The sequence below is a fragment of the Pristiophorus japonicus genome, chromosome 7, assembly GCF_044704955.1.
Source record: "Pristiophorus japonicus isolate sPriJap1 chromosome 7, sPriJap1.hap1, whole genome shotgun sequence".
NCBI lineage: Eukaryota > Metazoa > Chordata > Chondrichthyes > Pristiophoridae > Pristiophorus > Pristiophorus japonicus.
In genome coordinates, this window is record NC_091983.1 from 110,576,166 (window position 1) to 110,588,941 (window position 12,776).

The 12,776-nt window shown below is 42.5% G+C and overlaps 1 pseudogene; it reads left to right on the forward strand.

The window, feature by feature from the left end:
* Positions 1-3,802: 3,802 nt before the first annotated feature.
* Positions 3,803-4,774, forward strand: LOC139266608 (trace amine-associated receptor 4-like; annotated as a pseudogene).
* The last annotated feature ends 8,002 nt before the right edge of the window (positions 4,775-12,776 follow it).

A 12,776-nucleotide genomic window follows, 5' to 3' on the forward strand; every position in this document is an offset into this window, starting at 1 on the left:
GTATCTTCCAATGAAAGAAAAGGTAATTTTTTGTCAGTTCAGTTTTTAAGGCACAGCAAAATATATTTTAAAATATGATGAAACATCAGGTATATATTTTTGCTTTAGAGAGCAAACACTGTATTCAAACTCTGTGTAGCTAAATCGAAGATGCACACATTGCCATCGACTTTCCAAGGTTCCTCAGTACTGGCATATACTTACCACATTACAAGTTTTCAGTCTGTCTTCGATACTTTCTCGAATACAGCAGTGCGAGTCATTCTGCAAGCGGTCTGATCATATGTTTAAGAATATGCCCATACTGACCAATATCTAGTTCTACGACAGTATTACCCTGAGATGTAATAATAGGAACCCTTGTGGTCTGAACTGGATATCTATCATGTCGATCACATGTACTTTCAAGTGTGCTTCGCCAATCTTTGAGAAACACTTGATCAGACAAGGCTAGACATGGATCATTAAGCTGCTTTGTTTCACAAACAGCGCGTGAACATATAAGGGGCTATTTTAATCCTGCTCGCCCAGTGGAAACTGGGTGTGAGGCAGTTAGAATCACCCAGAAGGCTGCCCCCGCCTTGCAGTCTTCAATTTTAACCTGCTCTTCCAAGCAGGCGGGAAAGACACCTGCTGGAAACCAGAGAGGTTGTTATTTAAATACGCAAATACCTCATTGGGGCCCGACTGCTATTTTTAAATCAGTGGCCTGAGCAGGGAAGCTGTTATGGTTTTCCCAGTCACGCTAAGCTAACGGGAAGAAACATCGGGATTAGAAGAAGCCCAAAGAGGTACATTTTTTTACTTTTGGTTATTTCCTTGTGGAGCCCTTGTGGAGTGATTCACCCATCCATTATAGAACCTGCCTGATGGAAATTAAAATCTGCTGATTAACCACTCAAGCAGTAAAGGTAAAAATTACCCCCATGTGTGTTGCCAGTCAAACAGAGGGCTGAAGCCCTGACTTCTTCCCAGCTTCCTGGGCATTCACTAACCAGCCTGTCAATAAAACCGGCTACCTCTCCTCCCCTGTTGGGCTACAAATTTCCTGCTGTTCTTTTGATGAATGAGGGGCATGACTAATGGGCCTGGGATAAGATAATCGGTCCTTATCGTAACAGTTGTGAATTCCATAAACTGACCCATCTGGTTTCAATATGCATATCCATTGCTTGCAGCCTGCAACCATTCCCTTAAAGCCTGTGCAAATTAATTTTGTTTTAAAACACAGCCCCTGAGCATAACTCAATCTCACAATCTAGTCATAAAGGATTCATAATCCTGCTGCAAAAATATACATTTTTAGCATAATTTGCTAGGATTGAAATTACATTATTGGTGATTTAGCTGATCACCAACTAAACTATAATTGAATTAGTATTCATGAGCTGAGGAGTAGAAGAAACAGAATTCCAATTTTAATCATTTATGAATAGAGTACAAAAGCCAGGAAGTTATGCTAAACCTATATAAAACACGAGCTCGGACACAGCTGGTGTATTGTGCACATTTCTAGGCATCACATTTTAGGAAAGAAGTGAAGGTTTTGGAGAGGGTACAGAAGAGATTTATTAGAATGTTTGCAGGGATGAAGGAATACAGTTACGTGGATAGACTGGAGAAGCTGGAGTCGTTCTCATTGAAGCAGAGAAGGCTAAGAGGAGATGTAATAGAGATGTTTAAAATCATGAAGGGTTTAGATGGAGTAAATATAGAGAAACTGTTTCCACTGGTTAAAGGGTCAATAACCAGAGGGCAAGGATTTAAGAAGATTGGCAAAAGAACCAGAGGCGACATGAGGAAAATGTTTTTACACAACGAGTGAGTAGGATTTGGAATGCACTGACTGATAAGGTGGTGGATAGAGATTATAAAGGGATTTGGATAAATACTTGAAGGAGAAAAAAATTGCAGGGATATGGGGAAAGAGCAGGGGAGTGAGTCTAACTGGATTGCTCTTTGAAAGAGCCGGCGCAGACTCGATGGGCTAAAAGGCCTCCTGTGCTGCACTATTCTATGACTTGATGGGGGCACAATTCCCCTGCCGTGCACCTCTCGTTAGCACCTCTAGGTGGCGGTAGTGGAGCACAAAAGTGTTTTCGCCCAGAGGGGGAAGCGCGAGAGGGTCCTTCGAAATTTGCGGGAGTTAGCGGAGGTGTGAAAACAGTAGCGCTGTGCCCCGGTGGTAGTGCCCCAGGCCGCTGCACCTCCGGCGATGACGTAATCGCCGTGCGCGGCGACCCCTTTTCACCCTTCAATGGCCTGTTTTCATCCCGTGGCAAAAATTGGGCAATGCTCCGTGAGGCTGCCGTGAGCGATGACAGCACCAGCCTCGCGGGTCACAAACCGGGCCGCACTCCACTCATGGGGCAAAATTTAAAGGGGAGGTGCACTCCGCTATTTTGCGCTGCCTTCCGACTTACCGATCCGGCCTACGTGTCAATTCTCACGGGGCTCATGCCACGATTGTGCAGCCCGGCACTCCGTTTCAGTGCTGGGCTGTGGCCACGGCACCCCGCATCCCCGGTGGCGTAGTGTAGGCCCCAGAAACCCCTGCAGAGCTTGCAGCGTGCCCTCCCTTTTAACGGAATGAGAATGCCCTTGGAACGTGTCAGCGTTACACGGAGAAACCATGTAGCGCTCCAACTTTCACCCAGGTAGCGCCCCCAAGCTGACCCCGACAGGAAGTGGAGTGCCCAACATTGCTCTCCACTTCCTATCAGAGACAGTGATCCCAATTTAGGTCATAGTGCAGGACTTCTACGCCGGGTGCAGGAAGTCCCGCCTTATAAAGGTTACCGCTCCCAAATGGGCCGCTTCCGGATTTCACCCCCAATGATTCTAATGACCTATGCTGGAACGTGTGGGAGTAAAGTATTTGGGTGCAGACAGAATGTTAGCTGTGATGACGCTTGTTCAAATAACATCCCCATGATTATCATCCAGGGTCACATATGAAGCAGGCCAATTTTCAAGGTACCAATACTGCAATACTGCTTTAAATTTTGAAAGGTTAGAGCAGATAAAGAAAGTGTGTTTCCATTTGTGGGGAAGGGCATAACTAGAGGCCATCACTATAAGGTAGGTACCAAAAAAATCAAATCGCGAATTCAAAAGAAACCTCTTATGCAGAGGGTGATGAGAATGTGGAACTCGCTACCACAGGGGGTAGTTGAGGCAAATAGTATAGATGTATTTAAGGGGAGGCTAGATAAACATTTGATGGAGAAGGGGTTATGCTGATTGAGTTAGATGAGGAAAGACGGGAGGAGGCTGAAGTGGAGCATAAACGGCAGCTTGGACTGGTTGGGCCAAATGCCTGTTTCTGTGGTGTATATCAAATGTAATCCTATGTACCAGTAGGTCTACAGATATCTATGGAATCACATCCCAACATAAATCAGCACCTTCAAGAGTGTGTGTGTGGGGCGGCTGCGGAGAAGAAACTTGCACTATTGTGTAATTTTATTCAAAATCTAATTTTGAGCAGTATACAGTATGTTCAAACATCATAAACCAGTTCCATATATCTTCCCCTACAGAAAATAATCTAGAATATGACTAATAAAATGCACAAAGTAGAGTACAAGTTGGAGCAATTATGAATATTAAAGTTTCTAAACAGTTTAGTGTCAAAGTTAAAGTCAAAGTCTGACCATGCAAATTTAAAGAAACGTATGTACTGAACTGTTAAAATTTATCTTCTTTTCTAGGAACTCCAGAAAACAGCACTATGACTATAGAAATCTGCCAAAGATAATTTAATAGAACTGATTTATACATCTTTGTCATCAACTAAGAAATGACAAATTCAACTTCTGGTACGATTGTGGAAAGCGTGCAATACTGCTTTGAATTTGTCAATGAATCCTGCCCCCAAGCTGTCAGGTCAACAGCAATCCAAACAACACTCACATTTTTATGATAACATCAATACTGATCATAGTGTTTGGAAACTTAATGGTGGTCATTTCAATCTCACAATTTAGGCAACTCCAGACACCCACTAACTACCTTGTACTTTTCTTGGCTATTGCGAATTTTCTTGTGGGTTTCCTGGTTATGCCGTACAGCCGGGTGAGAGCCATTGAAACATGTTGGTATTTTGGGAAAACGTTTTGTAAAATTCACTCAAGCTTAGATATGATGATGAGTACAGCATCTATTTTTCATTTATGCTTCATTGCAATTGACCGTTATTGTGCTATGTGTGATCCTTTGCTCTACCTTACAAAAATTACTCCTCTTGTAATAGCCATTTTTGTCACAGTTAGTTGGGTGATTCCTATGCTATTTGCATTTGGTGTAGTCTTCTCGGAGATCAATTTGATGGGCATTGAGGATTTAATTGCTTCCAGTTCTTGTGTAGGTAGTTGCATTCTTCTGTTCAATGAACTGTGGGGAGTATTGGCTCCAACAATCGCATTTTTCATTCCAGGCACCATAATGCTGAGTATTTATATCAAAATATTTTTTGTGGCAACAAAACATGCCAGAGCAATTGAGAATTCAAATAAGAAAACTAAATCTGCGGAAGAAAATAAAAACAGAATCTCAAGTAAAGAACGCAAGGCTGTAAAAACTCTGGGGATAGTGATCGGCATTTTTTTTTATTTGCTGGATTCCTTTCTTTATTACCACTTTTATTGATCCAATTATACATTTTTCCACATTACCAATTATTTTTGATACACTTGTATGATTTGGGTATTTTAATTCTGCTTTCAACCCAATGCTTTATTTTTTTTTTACCCCTGGTTTCGTAAATCACTAAAACTTATTCTTTCCTGAAAGATATTAAACCCAGATTCTTCAAGAATTAATTTATTCCCAGAATAGCCACTCTCAGAACTTTGCACCAAAAATGAATGGATTTGATCCAAAAAAATTGGTTCAGAGGCAAAGAAAATATGCTTTGTCCAATCTGATATTCAGCCCAGTCATTTTTCTAAAGACTTTCTTAGTGATAAATCTTTAGACTAGTAAGAAACACTTTGATATCTGGAGATTTGTAAATAATAATTATGTTCTTGCATCCTATTTTTACTCTACAAAACTCATCTTTTTGTTGCTCAGCTTGAAACTTTGGATCTATTTACTATAATTAGCAAATCAGGTTCAGTGAAAGAATCTGTTATTAATCTAGACTGGCCTGACTGCATGTTTGTTCTAAATGTAGATAATCACACAGTACCTATCATTATAACCCCCTTTCTATTTGCAGATGTAATCAGAAAATTAAAGTGAAAACATGAGGAAATAAAGTTTTCAGTGTTGAATTCACCGTGCTTTTGACCAGTTTTTTTTATTGTAAGATTTTATGTTATATAATGATTGAAGCAAGCAGGATCCAGTGGTCAATAAGACATGCTGAGAACAAGTGAGGCTTATTCACCCACAGATGTTGTGCCCTTAAGTGCAGCAATGAACAATAAGTAACAGGGATTGCTTTCCAGCCGACATCTTCTCATTCTCAGTTTCTTCCTCTCCAAACTGCTCACCTCAATGAAAATACTTCCTGTGATATATTCTTTACGACATCACAAACACACACATATACAAGATGGCTTCATAGGAACTTGTCATGTGACCTGTCAAATGGCTCTTTTATCATCGACATCATTAGTTGCATTACCGCAGTAGTCCATAAGGTGGAGCAGGAGTCCACTAGGGGAAGCTCTATACTTCTCCCTCCTTAATTTTGCCATATTTACAAATTAAACTTAATGACTGGTTTTCTGTATCGAAGAGGATGCCTTCGCTCTTGAACAGAACTTTCCAAACTTGGTGTCGAATTTAGACTCATTCTAGGCCGAGCCTGAGGAGAGTTTTTCTCCAAAGGCAACCCTTGATCGACATTTGGACTCTCTACAACTTTAGACTGTTGGTATGCCTGACTTGGACTCAGACCTAAATTCTGACTTTCCCTTGGATATATTTCGAGTATACATAAGAACAAAAGAATTAGGAACAGGAGAAGGCCATCTAGCCCCTCAAGTCTGCTCCGCCATTCAAAAAGATCATGGCTGATGTGGCCATGGACTCAGCTCCCCATAACCCTGAATTCCCTAATTGTTTAAAAATCTATCTATCTGTGATTGAATACATTCAATGAGCTAGCCTCAATTGCTTCCTTGGGCAGAGAATTCCACAGATTCACAACCCTCTGGGAGAAGAAATTCCTTCTCAACTCGATTTTAAATTGGCTCCCCATATTTTGAGGCTGTGCCCCCTAGTTCTAGTCTCCCCGACCAGTGGAAACAACCTCTCTGACTCTATCTTGTCTATCCCTTTCATTATTTTAAATGTTTCTATAAGATCAGCCCTCATTCTTCTGAACTCCAACGAGCAAAGACCCAGTCTACTCAATCTATCATCATAAGTTAACCCCTCAACTCCGGAATCAGCCTAGTGAATCGTCTCTGTACCCCCTCCAAAGCTAGTATATCCTTCCTTAAGTAAGGTGACAAAAACTGCACACAGTACTCCAGGTGCGGCCTCACCAATACCCTGTATAGTTGCAGCAGGACCTCCCTGCTTTTGTACTCCATCCCTCTCGCAATGAAGGCCAACATTCCATTCGCCTTCCTGATTACCTGCTGCACCTGCAAACTAACTTTTTGGGATTCATGCACAAGGACCCCAAGGTCCCTCTGCACCGCAGCATGTTTAATTTCTCCCCATTCAAATAATATTCCCTTTTACTATTTTTTTTTCCAAGGTGGATGACCTCACATTTTCCGACATTGTATTCCATCTGCCAAACCTTAGCCCATTCGCTTAACCTATCTAAATCTCTTTGCAACCTCTTTGTGTCCTCTACACAACCCGCTTTCCCACTAATCTTTGTGTCATCTGCAAATTTTGTTACACTACACTCTGTCCCCTCTTCCAGGTCATCTATGTATATTGTAAACAGTTGTGGTCCCAGCACCGATCCCTGTGACACACCACTAACCACCAATTCCCAACCCTAAAAGGACCCATTTATCCCGACTCTCTGCTTTCTGTCAGCCAGCCAATTCTCTATCCATGCTAATACATTTCCTCTGACTCCGCGTACCTTTATCTTCTGCAGTAATCTTTTGTGTGCCATCTTATCGAATGCCTTTTGGAAATCTAAATACACCACATCCATTGGTACACCTCTATCCACCATGCTCGTTATATCCTCAAAGAATCCCAGTAAATTAGTTAAACATGATTTCCCCTTCATGAATCCATGTTGCGTCTGCTTGATTGCACTATTCCTATCTAGATGTCCCTCTATTTCTTCCTTAATGATAGCTTCGAGCATTTTCCCCACTACAGATGTTAAACTAACCGGCCTATAGTTACCTGCCTTTTGTCTGCCCCCTTTTTTAAACAGAGGCGTTACATTAGCTGCTTTCTAATCCGCTGGTACCTCCCCAGAGTCCAGAGAATTTTGGTAGATTATAACAAATGCATCTGCTATAACTTCCGCCATCTCTTTTAATACCCTGGGATGCATTTCATCAGGACCAGGGGACTTGTCTACCTTGAGTTCCATTAGCCTGTCCAGCACTACCTCCCTAGTGATAGTGATTGTCTCAAGATCCTCCCTTCCCACATTCCCTTGACCAGCAATTTTTGGCATGGTTTTTGTGTCTTCCACTGTTTGAGACCGAAGCAAAATAATTGATTAAGGTCTCAGCCATTTCCACATTTCCCATTATTAAATTCCCCTTCTCATCTTCTAAGGGACCAACATTTACTTTAGTCACTCTCTTCCGTTTTATATATTGGTAAAAGCTTTTACTATGTGTTTTTATGTTTTGCGCAAGTTTACTTTCACAATCTATCTTTCCTTTCTTTATTGCTTTCTTAGTCATTCTTTGCTGTCATTTAAAATTTTCCCAATCTTCCAGTTTCCCACTAACCTTGGCCACCTTATACGCATTGGTTTTTAATTTGATACTCTCCTTTATTTCCTTGGTTATCCACGGCTAGTTATTCCTTCTCTTACCGCCCTTCTTTTTCACTGGAATATATTTTTGTTGAGCACTATGAAAGAGCTCCTTAAAAGTCCTCCACTGTTCCTCAATTGTGCCACCGTTTAGTCTGTGTTCCCAGTCTACTTTAGTCAACTCTGCCCTCATCCCACTGTAGTCCCCTTTGTTTAAGCATAGTATGCTCGTTTGAGACGCTACTTCCTCACCGTCAATCTGAATTACAAATTCAACCATTCTGTGATCACTCATTCCGAGAGGATCTTTTATTAGGAGATCGTTTATTATTCCTGTCTCATTACACAGGACCAGATCTAAGATAGCTTGCTCCCTTGTAGGTTCTGTAACATACTGTTCTAAGAAACAATCCCGTATGCATTCTATGAATTCCTCCTCAAGGCTACTCCGTGCGATTTGATTTGACCAATCGATATGTAGGTTAAAATCCCCCATGATTACTGCCGTTCCTTTTTCACATGCCTCCATTATTCCCTTGATTATTGTCCGCCCCACAGTGAAGTTATTATTTGGGGGCCTATAAACTATGCCCACCAGTGACTTTTTCCCTTTATTATCTCTAATCTCCACCCACAATGATTCAACATTTTGTTCATTAGAGCCAATATCATCTCTCACAATTGTCCTGACATCATCCTTTATTAACAGAGTTACCCCACCTCCTTTCCCTTCTTGTCTATCCTTCCGAATTGTCAGATATCCCTGTATGTTTAATTCCCAGTCTTGGCCACCCTGCAATCACGTTTCTGTAATGGCCACCAAATCATACCCATTTGTAATGATTTGTGCCGTCAACTCATTTACTTTATTTCGAATGCTGCGTGCGTTTAGGTAGAGTGTGTTAATACTAGCTTTTAAACCATGATTTTTAGTTTTGACCCCTCCTGCAGCCCCCTTATATTTATACATATTGTCCCTTCCTATCACCTTGTGGTTTACCCTTACCCCAGTGTTACTCTGCTCTGTTGCCTCCTGCCTTTTGCATTCGTTCTTGGGGTCCTGTTCATCTGAGCTCTCACCCACTCTAACTAGCTCAGAGCCCTTTCCTCGACATTTAGGGTTAGGGTTAGGGTTACTCCGAATACTCCTCGCATTGAGGCACAGAGCTTTCAGGCTTGCCTTTTTATTACACTTTGGCCCTTTAGAATTTTACTGTTCAATGGCCCTTTTTATTTTTTGCCTTGGGTTTCTCTGCCCTCCACTTTTCCTCATCTCCTTTCTGTCTTTTGCTTCTGTCTCCATTTTTGTTTCCCTCTGTCTCCCTGCCATATTAGTTTAACTCCTCCCCAACAGCACGAGCAAACACTCCCCCTAGGACATTGGTTCCGGTCCTGCCCAAGTGCAGACCGTTCGGTTTGTACTGGTCCCACCTCCCCCAGAACTGGTTCCAATGCCCCTGGAATTTGAATCCCTCCCTGCTGCACCACTGCTCAAGCCACTATTCATCTGAGCTATCCTGTGATTCATACTCTGACTAGCACGTGGCACTGGTAGCAATCCCGAGATTGCTACTTTTGAGGTCCTACTTTTTAATTTAGCTCCTAGCTGCTTAAATTAATCTCGTAGGACCTCATCCTGTTTTTTACCTATATCGTTGGTACCGATATGCACCACGACAACTGGCTGTTCATCCTCCCTTTTCAGAATGTCCTGCACCTGCTCCGAGACATCCTTGACACTTGCACCAGGGAGGCAACATACTATCCTGGAGTCTCGGTTGCGGCCACAGAAACACCTATCTATTCCCCTTACAATCGAATCCCCTATCACTATTGCTCTCCCACTCTTTTTCCTGCCCTCCTGTGCAGCAGAGCCCTCCACAGTGCCATGAACCTTGCTGTTGCTGCTCTCCCCTGATGAGTCATCCCCCTCAACAGTACCCAAAGCGGTGTATCTGTTTTGCAGGGGGATGACCGCAGGGGATCCCTGCACTACGTTCCTCACACTGCTCTTCCTGTTGGTCTTCCATTCCCTATCTGGCTGTGTACCCTTTACCTGCGGTAAGACCAACTCGCTAAACGTGCTATTCACATCATTCTCAGCATCGTGGATGCTCCAGAGTGAATCCACCCTCAGCTCCTGTGCCGCAATGTGGTTCGTCAGGAGCTGGAGGCAGACACACTTTCTGCACACGTAGTCGTCAGGGACACCGGAAGCGTCCCTGAGTTCCCACATAGTACAGGAGGAGCATAACACATGTCCGAGCTGTCCTGCCATGACTTAACCCCTAGATTATATAGAATTTGCTACTGGTACTCTACTTGTAACAAGACTGTCTGACTCATCATAAATAATTGAATCATTCCAACTTTCAACTTCTTCCACATCTGTAGGTAAAATATGATCAATATGAACAAACCTAACTTTTCTATGATCAAACATCTTGAACAAGTATGTGCGAGAGCCACATATCTTCACTACTTTTTCTGGTAACCACTTTAACCATTTATGGTGATGGTTCTTCACTCTAACCTTCTGATTCAATTTCAAACTTCTCTCTCTTACTCTACTTCTATCATGATTCTCTTTCTGTTTTAATCACTTCTCTTCTACTGACTGTGCCAAGTTTAGCATTAATAACAAGAACCTGATTCGTGACTGTCGTTTGAGAAACAACTCTGCTGGTGTTCTACCAGTAATTGTATGAGGAGTAATTGTACCAGTAATTGTATAACGATAAGTAATTAGAAAATTTGCCAGTTTGTGTCCAACGACAACTGTCATTTCTTTGGATTTGGATCCAACAGTTGCTTGATGATGGCATGTTTTACAATTTGTACTGTGCGCTCTGCTGCACCATTTGAAGCCGTGTAACATGGTGGAACTTTGGAATGTTTCACTGTTTCTGCTCAGGAACTGTGAAAATTCTTCTGAACAAAATTGCAGCTCATTATCAGACACAATTTCTTCTGGGAGGCCATATGAAGAATACAATCTTCGCAAATTGTCCAGTGTTTTACTTGTTATTTTCCACATTGGAAATATTTCTTCCCACTTCGAATGACTATCAATCACAATGAACAATTGCTGTCCTTCTAGCTCAACTAAATCTAGATGTAACCTTTGCCTGGGAGGCCATTTCCATAGCTGTAATGGTACTGATGGTGGCTTCTTGCTTACCGGTTGACATGTTGTACACTGATTAACGATGTACTCTATACCTTTATCTAAACCTGGCCACCATAAGTAACTGTGCAAAACTCTTGGTCAAGCACATTCCCAGGTGCTGGTCATGAAGATCTAATAATTTGGACCTGAACTTATTTAGAATATCTACTCTTGCAGCCCACATGATACAACCTTTATCCACTGATACTTCATTCCTACGAACGAAGAATGGATGAATATCTTTCTCTGATACCTGGTTTGACCAGCCATTTGCAATGTAATCATACACCTTTAATATAACTGGGTCATACTACCAACCTCTTCAGCTGTGACTGTCAGTTCATCAATGTATGAAAAATAGAACACTTCTTCCCTATTGGGTGTAACTTGTGCTCAGTTTCTATTCGTTTGAGTTCTTGCTCAACTTTCTCCTTGACTACATGTGGTACAGGACGTGGCTTGCAGTAAACTGGTCTAATGTCCTTCTGTACCCTGACACTCGCTTTGAAACCTTGGATCGGACTGCCTATTTCGCGGAATACCTTCGGATATTGCTTGATGACATCATCTTTTGATGCAAATTTTTGTTTCCACACAAAAAATTTCATTCCAATCCAGCTTTAGTGATCCCAACCAATTTCTACGTATTAAGGCAGGCTTGTCTCCTGCCGCTACTAAGAGAGGCAGCTCTGAAACTGATCTTTATATTTCACCAGTATGGTGATATGTCCTACACAGCAATGTTCTCTCCTGAATAGCCTCGCAGCTCTATCTTCGAAATCTCCAGTGGAAAATCACTCAACTTGTCAAGATATAGCTGTTGTGTAACTGTAAAGCATGCACTCCCATGTTCCGCCATCAGGGAGCGCATCCCCTGAAGTCCCAAGGGATCCCAGCATTCCTTGGGAGCACTGTATATAAGCTGGTCCCTAAGGCCTGTTCCTCACTCTGGAGTGTCTTAATAAAGACTGAGGTCACTGTTACTTTAACCTCCCTGTGTGCAGTCTCATCTGTGTTAGGAACACAGCAACTGGTGATGAGTATACGAATCCAACGCAAAGATGCAGCAAACTGTGGGCATCTGGAGAAGTTCTCGGAGGGTGAGGACTAGTCGAACGGCTAGACCAGTACTTTGTAGCCAACGAGCTGGGCGGAGAAGGAAGCGCTGCAAAAAGGAGAGCGATCCTCCTCACAGTCTGCGGGGCACCGACCTACAGCCTCATGAAGAATCATCTGGCTCCAGTGAAACCCACAGATAAGTCATATGAGGAGTTGTGTGCACTGGTTCGGGAGCATCTTAACCCGAGGGAGAGCATGCTGATGGTGAGGTATCGGTTCTATACATACCAACGATCTGAAGGTCAGGAAGTGGCGAGCTACGTCGCCGAGCTAAGGCGGTTTGTAGGACAATGTAAATTTGATGGCTACCTGGAGCAAATGCTCAGAGACTTTTTTGTACTGGGCATTGGCCACGAGACTATCCGATGAAAATTTTTGACTGTAGAGACACCGACCCTCAGTAAGGCCAGTGCGATTGCACAGGTGTTTATGTCCACCAGTGATAACACCAAACGAATCTCTCAGCACACAAGTGCTAGCAATGTTCATAAATTAACTGGAACTGTGTTTGCGAGCAGAAATGTACAGGGCAGAAATCACGAGTCTGCAACTGCCAGCCGG